Raw genomic sequence first — 10,810 nt, 5'->3', positions numbered from 1 at the left:
CATGCATAGAGAAACTGTCCCTGACAATTTCAGCGCTAAGCCTGTGAGCAGGGTCCACAATCGAAGCTCCACGTAACCGACGGGAGGTTGAAATCACCCGCCATGAAGAGCTGACAGTCTCTATTGGCGTCGACAGCCGCCTCGATAACGTCCGCAAGCTCCTGGTAGAGCCTGGGATCTAAGCCGGGACGTAGGTAAACGGAACCCAGCAGCAATAAGCTCCAGTGAAGTGTCGACATTCAAGATCGTAGAATTGATATGGTCTCTCACCGCCTCTAGAGACACCAGAGGCCTCCAAGTCTCGGTCCCGTCTGTAGATGCGGAATCCTGCCAGGCCCAGCTCGCTGGATAACACGGAGGGCTGCAGCCAGGTCTCTGTGAAGATGATAATGTCTGGTAAACAAGTAAGTTGAAGAAGGTTGGTTCGTAGATAAGACAGCTTGTTTACCAGAGAGTGAGCGTTCTGGTAGTAAACGCAGAGCCTGGCCTCCCTCGACGCTGTGTTATTGGATAAGGCCCTGCTGTTGACTGCCGCCACGAAATGGCTGCTGTCGCCTCCTGGCATCCACGAGAGCCAGACTACCCCTCACGAATTTTACCGTCTTGGGCTGGTCCGGGTCCGGGTGCGCCCGATTCTGCTGGTTGGCCGCCTCTAGCAGCCGAGAGCGGCGAGCCCGCTGGGCTGGTGTGAGATCAGCCGCCGCATTGATCCCCACGGGCAACTCGCTCCTGTAGGTTACCGCCCTAATAACCTCTGCGCTGGTGCTGAACCTGACGATGACTGGGGGAATTGCGCTGCGTGCCGTGGGCTTCGAAAATCTGCGCACTTGGATCCTCCCCAGGTCAAGATTAGGGATTTTAAAAAGAATTCTCTTAACCTCATCAAGGTCAGAGTCACTAGCAGGCACGTTATACAGCAAGAGGTTGAAGGAGCGGTACATCTGGTCCTGAATTTCCGCATTAAAGTCGTCGCTGCACCAGTTCAAGGGAATGCTAGATCCGGCAGCACCCACATCTCCAACAGCCTCACCAGATCCAGCGAGTTTCTCCTCAACAATCTTAATCCTGGCCTCCCAGGAGTTGACTTTGCCTTTAAGAATGGCTAGTTCGGAGCTGTGATTTACGAGCTGATTGTTAAAGCCACCCAGTTGTTGCTTCAGGGAGGAGATCGAATCCCGGAGATCACCCGTGCCAGAGTTAATGAGAGAGGCCAGATTGTCCTGCAGCGAATTCAAATCCTTGGGCTCCGGTAAGCAGATGCTCTTCACGGCTACTGCATCTAACTCTCTCCAGCTACGACGCTTAAGGCCCAACAGGCTGTTACGATTAGGCGCGGAACGATCGTTGCAGTTAGCATCCAAACCGTCCTCCAAACCTCCAACAGCAATGACGCCGCTACCTCCAGCAGCATCCACGCGCTCCTTTCCATCCGCTAAATCTGATTATTCCCTCGATTCGTGATCAAAATCGAAGGTGTTTTCAGATTGATGTAGAGATTTGACGTCGAAGTTTACCTATCTGTTCGATCGTGCGAAGGGTACGTAAAATGATAGAGACTAGTAAAATTAAATTTGACACGAGTTTCGTGTTTTCACAAAACTACCTGCAGGTTTTGATGGAATAACATTTGATAATACTTCCCAAATCCGCTAAATCTGATTATTCCCTCGATTCGTGATCAAAATCGAAGGGGTTTCTAGATTAATAATAAATTTTATTATTATTTCATTAATAATTTATTAGATTATAAAATAATATATTGAAGATTATATATATATATATATTAAATTATAATTAAAATTAAAAATAATAATTTTCTAATTTATTTAAAAAATTTAAAATTTAATTTAATTAATACTTGTAAATTTATATACGATGTTTGGAGGGGGGGCTTTAAATAATATAAATATTGCATTTAAAAAGATAGACTAAATGTTTAAGTCGTTAGATTCATAATCTTAAAATATAAATTTTAAATATTCTTTTTATTTAAAATTTTAGTTTAATTTTAAAACTTTTTTTTTACAAAAAATAAATAATTTTTATTGAATTAAATTTTAATAAATTTAAATTTAGTTTAATAATTAATTATTAATTTTATTTATATATAATTTTAAGAATAAAATTATATTTTAAATAAATATATTATTTTATTTAATAAAAATAATTAAAAATTTAAGAAATTATTATTTAGAAATTTTATTAAATATAGGTGAAGCTTGTGCCAGCATCAGCGGTTATACAATGATATATAAATTAATTATATTAATTTATTATTATAATAATAATTTATTAATATTAATAGTTATAAGTTTTAGATTAAATAAAAATTGTTCATATTATTATTAAAATTAATTAATTTAAATTAATTAAATATTATAATAAACTAGGATTAGATACCCTATTATTAGTATTCAATTTATAGTAATTAATTATTAAATTTAATAAATTAAAATATTCCACGATAGGATAAATTTAATATATTTAATATTTTTGTATGTTCGTTATAAAAAAATTTATTAATAATTTGAATTTTTTAATTTTATTAAAATATACTATTTCAGATCAATATGAAATTATATATTATAAGTTGTATGAGTTACAATTTAATAAGTAATATATATAATTATTTTTTAAATAATTTAATTAAAATGGATTTAATAGTAATAAATAAAAATAATTATTTATGAATTTAGTTTTATAATATGTACATATTGCCCGTCACTTCTAGAAATAGGATAAGTCGTAACAAAGTAAGTATACTGGAAAGTGTACTTAGTAAATAGACAGGAATATAGTTAATTTATAATATTTATTTTGCTAATAAAAGTTATTACTTTAAAAATTATTCTTAATATTAAATTAATTTATATATTTTTATTTGTTGTTATTTAAATAAATTAAATAAAATAATATCTAAAATTAATTAAATTATTTAGTATTAATAAAAAAATGTAATAATTTTATATTTATAGTATTGTAAAAGAATAATTTTATTATAATAAAATAATTATTAAAATTATTTACCTTTTGTATCAGGGTTTATTAAATTTAATAAATATATTTTTAATTTCTCGAAATAAATTGATCTACTTAATTATAATAGTTAATGTAAAATTATTATTATTAATCATTAAGTAGAAGTGATAGGTTAGCCATAATTTATATATCTAGTTATTTTCTAAATAAATTTAATTTAATTAAAGTTAATAATTTATATATTTAATTCTTAATATATAAATTAACATTATTAAAATTATTAGGGATAAACTTAATAATTATTTTAATATTTTAATACTATTAATAAAATAATTATAATAAAAATAATAATTTTTATTTATAAATAATTTATAATAATTGATAATTATTAAATATATGATTTAACAATATAATTTAATTAAATATAAAATTATTAACTTTAATTAATTAATTTAATTAATAATGATAAAATTAGTAAAAATAAATTTAATAATATTATATTATTTTTAAAGATTATTTTAAGGAATTAGGCAAAAAAATTTTTATTCACCTGTTTAGTAAAAACATGGTTTATTGAATATATTTATAATAATAAATCAATTCTGCTCAATGAATATATTTAAATAGCTGCAGTATTTTGACTGTACAAAGGTAGCATAATCAATTGTCTTTTTATTAAAGTCTAGAATGAAAGAAATAATGAAATAAAAACTGTCTCAAAATAAATAAATTTTAAATTTTATTGTAAGTAAAAATTCTTACTTAATTATAATAGACGAGAAGACCCTATAGAATTTTATTATTAAAATTATTACTTTTATTTATTATTAATAAATTAATTTATTTTAATAATTATATTGGGGGGATAATAAAATTTAAATAATTTTTATATTTTTATTACTAAAATATTAGAACATTATAACCAATATTATTGAATTTAAATAAATTACCTTAGCGATAACAGCGTTAAATTTTTAAAGAGTTCATATTGATAAAAATTTTTGCGACCTCGATGTTGAATTAAATTTAATTGTTATTGTAGATAATAACAAAATTTATTCTGTTCGACTATTAAAATTTTACATGATTTGAGTTTAGATCGGTGAGAGCCAGATCGGTTTCTATCTTTATATAATAATTATATTTTTGTACGAAAGGACTTAATATAAATAATAATTTTTTATTATTGAATAAAATTATTTTATATTACTTTGAAAGATTAGTGTATTAAATTTAGAATTTAAAAATAAATATTATTATATTTAAGTAATATTGTTAATAATTAATAGAATAATTATTTCTTTAAATATAATAGTAATAGTACTAATTTCAGTAGCATTTTTGACTCTTTTAGAACGAAAGGTACTAGGTTATATTCAACTTCGAAAAGGACCAAATAAAGTTGGTTTTAGGGGTTTACTTCAACCATTTAGTGATGCAATTAAATTATTCTCGAAAGAAAATTTTATATTATTAAAATCTAATTATTATTTTTATTTATTTAGTCCTATATTCAGAATATTATTAATATTACTTTTATGGAATAATATACCTATTGTTACAGAAATAATTAATAATTATTTTAGAATAATAATAATTTTATGTTTAATAAGAATAGGGGTGTATCCTATAATAATTGCAGGATGGTCATCTAATTCTATTTATTCTATTATTGGTAGACTTCGTAGAATCGCTCAAACTATTTCTTATGAAGTAAGAATAGTTTTATTAATACTAAGGATCTTATTAATAGTAGAAAGATTTAACTTAATATATATGATTAAATTTCAAAATAATATTTATTTTATATTTTTTTTTCTTAATTATTTTAATTCGAGGTACTTATCCTCGAATACGATATGATTTTTTAATATATTTAACATGAATGAGATATCTGCCAATTAGATTAAATTATATTATTTATATTATTAGAATAAAATGAATTTTATTTATTTAAATAAAAATATATATATATATAATAAAGTTAATTATTTCTAAAATTTTCAAAAAATATATACATATATATATATATATTAATTGGAAAGATATGTATATTCAATTTAATTATTAACAATAATTTTCCGCTATTTTGGATTCAATTAATGAAATATATTAAATTTTGAACTTCTAATTCAAAAATAAATAATTAGCTTTATTTATATTTCTATTAGTAATATGTCTGAATTAAGGTAATAAATTGTAAATTTATTTATAGAATATTAAATATTCTTGTTACTAAAATTTATAAATTAATTTTATATTTTAAACTTTGAAGGCTTATAGTTTTATTTTAACTTAAAATTTTAGGTTAATTCTATTAATATTAATATTACTATTATTATTCATAATAATGTTATAATTTTATAATTATAAAAATTATTATAATTAATAAATTTATAATTCATTTTTTTAGAAAAAGCATTAATTATAATATTTAAAAATAATATTCGTAAATAAAAAAATATTCTAATTAATGATCTAAAAATTATAATAATTAAAGTAGTTACAGATAATAAAGTAGATATTTCTTTAATGGCAATTAATTTTATTATAAATCCCAAAAAAGGAGGAATTGAAGCTAATGAAAAAATACTAAAATTTATAATATAGTAAGAAATAATATTATTAAATTTTATTATTTGTATATCTATTATATTATTTATGTTATAATTATTAAAAATTAAACATAGTGATATTGAAATAATAAAATAAATAATAAAATAATTAACTCTTATTATTTCTCTAAAAATTAACCCATTAAAGCCCATGCTAAGACTGGTTGAGATAGCGACAAACAAACTGTACTATCCTTTGCATAAGTAAAAAATAAAATATACGTATTTTTTCTTATGTCATTTGCAATTGTTTATAACAAATTATTTAAACAAATTACAAAAAAATTCATAATTTCCAAAATCTGAATATGGGAATCGATTCTGGAGGTAAAATCGAGACGAAAACCTATATAACACTTTTTTGTCAGAGTTCAATTTGTTAGTGTAATGTAGGAATAAACAATTGCATGTTGGGGAGAAAAAGTGACCATGTCAAGTCCCAAGCAAAATCTATCTGGAATAGCAAAAAACAAACTGTGCCATCCTTTGCATAAGTGAAAAATAAAATATACGTATTTTTTCTTATGTCATTTGCAATTGTTTATAACAAATTATTTAAACAAATTACAAAAAAATTCATAATTTTCAAATTCTGAATGCGGGAATCGATTCTGGAGGTAAAATCGAGACGAAAACCTATATAACACTTTTTTGTGAGGTCAATTTGTTATCGTTATAAAATTAACCTAGGAGGTAGCAATCAAAATCTTATATTATTTATTCGTGGAAAAGCTATATCTGGGGCCCCTAAAATTATTGGAACTAAATAATTTCCAAATCCCCCTATTATAACAGGTATAACAAAAAAAAAATTATAGTAAATGCATGAGTAGTAACAATAGAATTATAAATTTGATCATTTCCAATTAAAGATCCTGGATTACCTAATTCTATTCGAATGATCATTCTTATTGATAATCCTAATACTCCTGATCATATACCAAAAATAAAATATAAAATTCCAATAAATTTATGATTAGTAGAAAAAAATCATATTTTCATATTTATATAGTTTAAATAAAACCTTATATTTTTATTATAAAGATAAATAAATTATTAAATTTTGTAAATAATTACCTATATTTATAAATATAAATATTATCTTAATATCTTCAATATTAAATTTTTAATAAACTATATAAATATTATAATAATATTAATATAATTATTAATAAAATTACTATATTTAATATTATTAATATTATATTATTATTATTAATGAAAATATCTAAATTATTTAATTTATTTATTTTTATAATTAAAGAATTTTTAAAAAATATCTCTCTTCAACTTTTATCATAATAATTTAAATATTTATTTGAAAAATTTATAGGAACAATAATAAATATTGGAATAAAATTATATAAAAATCATATCTTCCCAAAAAAAACCTTTAAAAAATATATGATCTTAAAATTTTTAATTTTATTTATTAATTTATTACAATAATACAAATTCTACAAATTAAAATAATAGAAATTTTTTCTATAGAATTTAAAAACACATTTTCAATATTATTAAAAACAAGAAAATTTATTAAGTATCCATAAAAAATTGATATAATTATTAATAAAATTGTTCCGTGGAGACCCGAGGCGTAAGTTCCGCCGTGAAAACGGTGTCGAGCGAACTCAGCGAGGTCGACGTAGAGCATGTGGCTCCATCTCCCGTGCTCGAGTTGAACAAGCGGAGTCGCGACTTGCCGCACTCGCCGGCAGCGCCGCCGGCCTCGTGTCGCGCGCGGCCGGACGAGCGCCGAGTCAGTTGACGATAAGACGCCAAGCTTGACAGCTCGTGCAGTCAAGCTAGCGAACGATCGAACGACACTTTGGCTCTTGCGAATCCGTCCGTACGTCCATCGAGTGTTTCTGGTGCTGGTGCTTGTGCTACTCTCTCTCTCTCTCTCTCTCTCTCTCTCTCTCTCTCTCTCTCTCTCTCTCTCTCTATCTCTCTCTCTCATTCTCTCTAAATCTCTCTCCTTCGTCTCTTTCGCTGCCTGCTACTCGCGTTCGGCTCGCGCCCGGTTCCGCGAATCGTATCTCGCGCGCGTCGAAACGTGCAAGTCGGTAGAACTGCGCTACCGACTTGAGTCTGTGGAACTGCGCCACTGACACGAAGAGAAGATTCTCTCTGAGAATCGCACGAACACGACACACACACGAACACGACACACATTCTTCTTTTTCTTCGCAGCTTGTAAAATCTTCGAGAGGGGTTTTATGCCTCACGGCTTTCCCCTCTCAATTTGAGCGCGATTAAATACTCTCGATTTTCGCTCAATCGACTTCTTTATTTCTCCCACACCTCACTCCTTGCGAACTCGAACACACACGTAAAAAGCGGGAATATTCGCCTCAGAATATTTCGCGCGCGACAATTCAAAAATTATAGAATAATTTATTAACTTATATTCTTTAATATTATTAAAATTATTGAAATTTAAAGTTTTAAATAATAAATAATAAATTAATCGAATTCTATATGATACAGTTAATCCAGTACTAATAAGTACAAATAAGTAAATAATTAAGTTATTATTACTTATAAATATATTTTCTAAAATTTGATCTTTAGAATAAAATCCTGATATGAAAGGTATACCACATAAAGATAAGTTTGAAATTATTAATATTCTAAAAGTTAAAGGTATGAAATATTTTAATTTTCCTAAAAATCGAATATCTTGATAATTTAATATTCTATGAATTAAAATCCCTGAACATATAAATATTATAGACTTAAATATTGCATGAGTAATTAAATGAAAATATGATAATTCTCAATTTTTAAAAGCAAAGATTAATATTATTAATCCTAATTGAGATAAAGTAGAAAAAGCAATATTTTTTTTATATCATATTCAAAATTAGCGGAAAATCCTGCTATTATTATTGTTAATAAACTAATTACTATAATAATATTTAAAATATATTCGTTTTCATAAATTAAATAATGAAAACGAATTAATAAATATACTCCTGCTGTTACTAAAGTTGATGAATGTACCAGAGAAGAAACAGGAGTAGGAGCTGCTATTGCAGCAGGTAATCAAGAAGAAAAGGGATATTGAGCTCTTTTAGTAAATGCTGAGATTATAATTATTAAAATAATTACTCAATTAATCTTATTAATAAATGTAAAATTTCAACTTCCTATAGTTATTATCAATCTAATTCTTATTAAAATTGTAACATCTCCAATTCGATTTAATAAAATAGTAAGTATTCCTGAATTAAACCTATAATTATTTTGATAAAAAATTACTAAACAATAAGAAATAACAATAATAAGAAAAATTCTTATAGTTATTCAAAAAAATAATAAACATATCTTTAATCTCCAAAATTAATATTTTCATAAACTATTTTTTGGATAATTTATGATAAAAACAATGATTACTATTCAAATTTATTGCATTATTATAATCATTTTTATTAGTATATTAATTATTTCTCTTCCATCCCATAATAAAAATATTCATCCTTTAATTTTTTGTTTATTATTATTATTATTAACTATTTTTAATTCTATAAATATTAGCTTATTAAATTACACTCATTGATTTTCTTACATTTTATTTCTAATTATAATTGGTGGAATAATAATTATTTTTTTATATTTTACTAGATTTATTAATAATATAAAAATAAAAATTAATTGAATAATATTTCTTTCCTTACCAATTAAATTAATAATATTATTAATATTTATTATTATAATATTATTAATGAATAATATTTTCTTACCTTGAAATAATAAGATTATAGAATTTTTTTTTTATTAATAGAATTTATAATAATATTAATTATATATTTATATATAATAAAAATATTAGAATAATTATTTCAATATTATATTTATTAATTATGTTTAACTATAATTGTAAAAATTACTATTAATAATAAATTAACTTTACGAAAAATTAATTAATATGAAAAAATCAATTTTTAAAAAATATATATTAATAAATATTATTTATAATTCCTTAATTAACTTACCCACTCCAATTAATATTTGATGAAATTTTGGATCTTTATTAGGTTTATGTTTAATAATTCAAATTATTTCAGGATTTTTCTTATCAATACATTACACTCCTAATATTATTATAGCATTTGATAGAATTATTCATATTATTCAAGATGTAAATTATGGATGACTAATTCGATTATTACATATAAATGGAGCATCTTTTTTTTTATTTGTATATTTATTCATATTGGTCGTGGTTTATACTACAATTCATTTACTATAATAATAACATGAATAATAGGAGTATTAATTTTTTTACTTACTATAGCTACAGCATTCATAGGATATGTTTTACCTTGAGGACAAATATCATTTTGAGGAACTACCGTCATTACTAATTTAGTATCTGCTATTCCTTATATTGGAGAATATATTGTATGATTATGAGGAGGATTTTCTGTAAACAATGCTACTTTAAATCGATTTTATTCATTTCATTTTATTTTACCTTTTATAGTAATAATATTAGTAATTGTTCATTTGATTTTTTTCATGAATCAGGTTCTAGTAATCCAATAGGATTAAATAGAAATATAAACAAAATTTCTTTTAATCCTTATTTTATTATCAAAGATTTAATTGGATTTATTATTATATTAACCTTTTTATTAATAATTTGTTTAATAAAACCTTATATTTTATCTGATCCAGAAAATTGTAATATAGCTAATTCTATAATTACTCCTATTCATATTCAACCTGAATGATATTTTTTATTTGCTTATGCAATTTTACGATCTATTCCTAATAAATTAGGAGGAGTATTAGCATTATTAATATCAATTTTAATTTTATTAATTCTTCCTTTTAATAAAATTTATAAAATAAAAGGATTTAAATTTTATTATTTTAATGAAATTATATTTTGAATATTCATTAATTTATTTATTATACTTACTTGAATTGGAGCCCGACCAGTTGAAGATCCTTATATTTTAATTGGACAAATATTATCTATTATATATTTTTTATATTTTTTTTAAGCCCAATAATTGCAAAACAAATAGATTTAGTATTATATAATTAATTATTTAGCTTATTAATAGTTTATGATTTGAATTCATAAGAAAGAAGTAAATTCTTCTAATAATTTATTAAAATAATTATATTAAATATAATTTTATTCATCAAAATTATAAATTAAAAAAAAAATCCTTATTATTAAAATAAGATTAAATTTATTA

The 10,810-nt window shown here is 24.4% G+C and overlaps 1 pseudogene; it reads right to left on the bottom strand.

Annotated features, from left to right (window-relative positions):
- Positions 1–6,739: 6,739 nt before the first annotated feature.
- On the bottom strand, positions 6,740–9,958 carry LOC107982135 (annotated as a pseudogene).
- Between the last annotated feature and the right edge of the window lie 852 nt (positions 9,959–10,810).

This window comes from Nasonia vitripennis, assembly GCF_009193385.2.
Source record: "Nasonia vitripennis strain AsymCx chromosome 2 unlocalized genomic scaffold, Nvit_psr_1.1 chr2_random0010, whole genome shotgun sequence".
NCBI classification, from domain to species: domain Eukaryota; kingdom Metazoa; phylum Arthropoda; class Insecta; order Hymenoptera; family Pteromalidae; genus Nasonia; species Nasonia vitripennis.
This window is presented reverse-complemented; position numbering and strand designations above follow the sequence as displayed.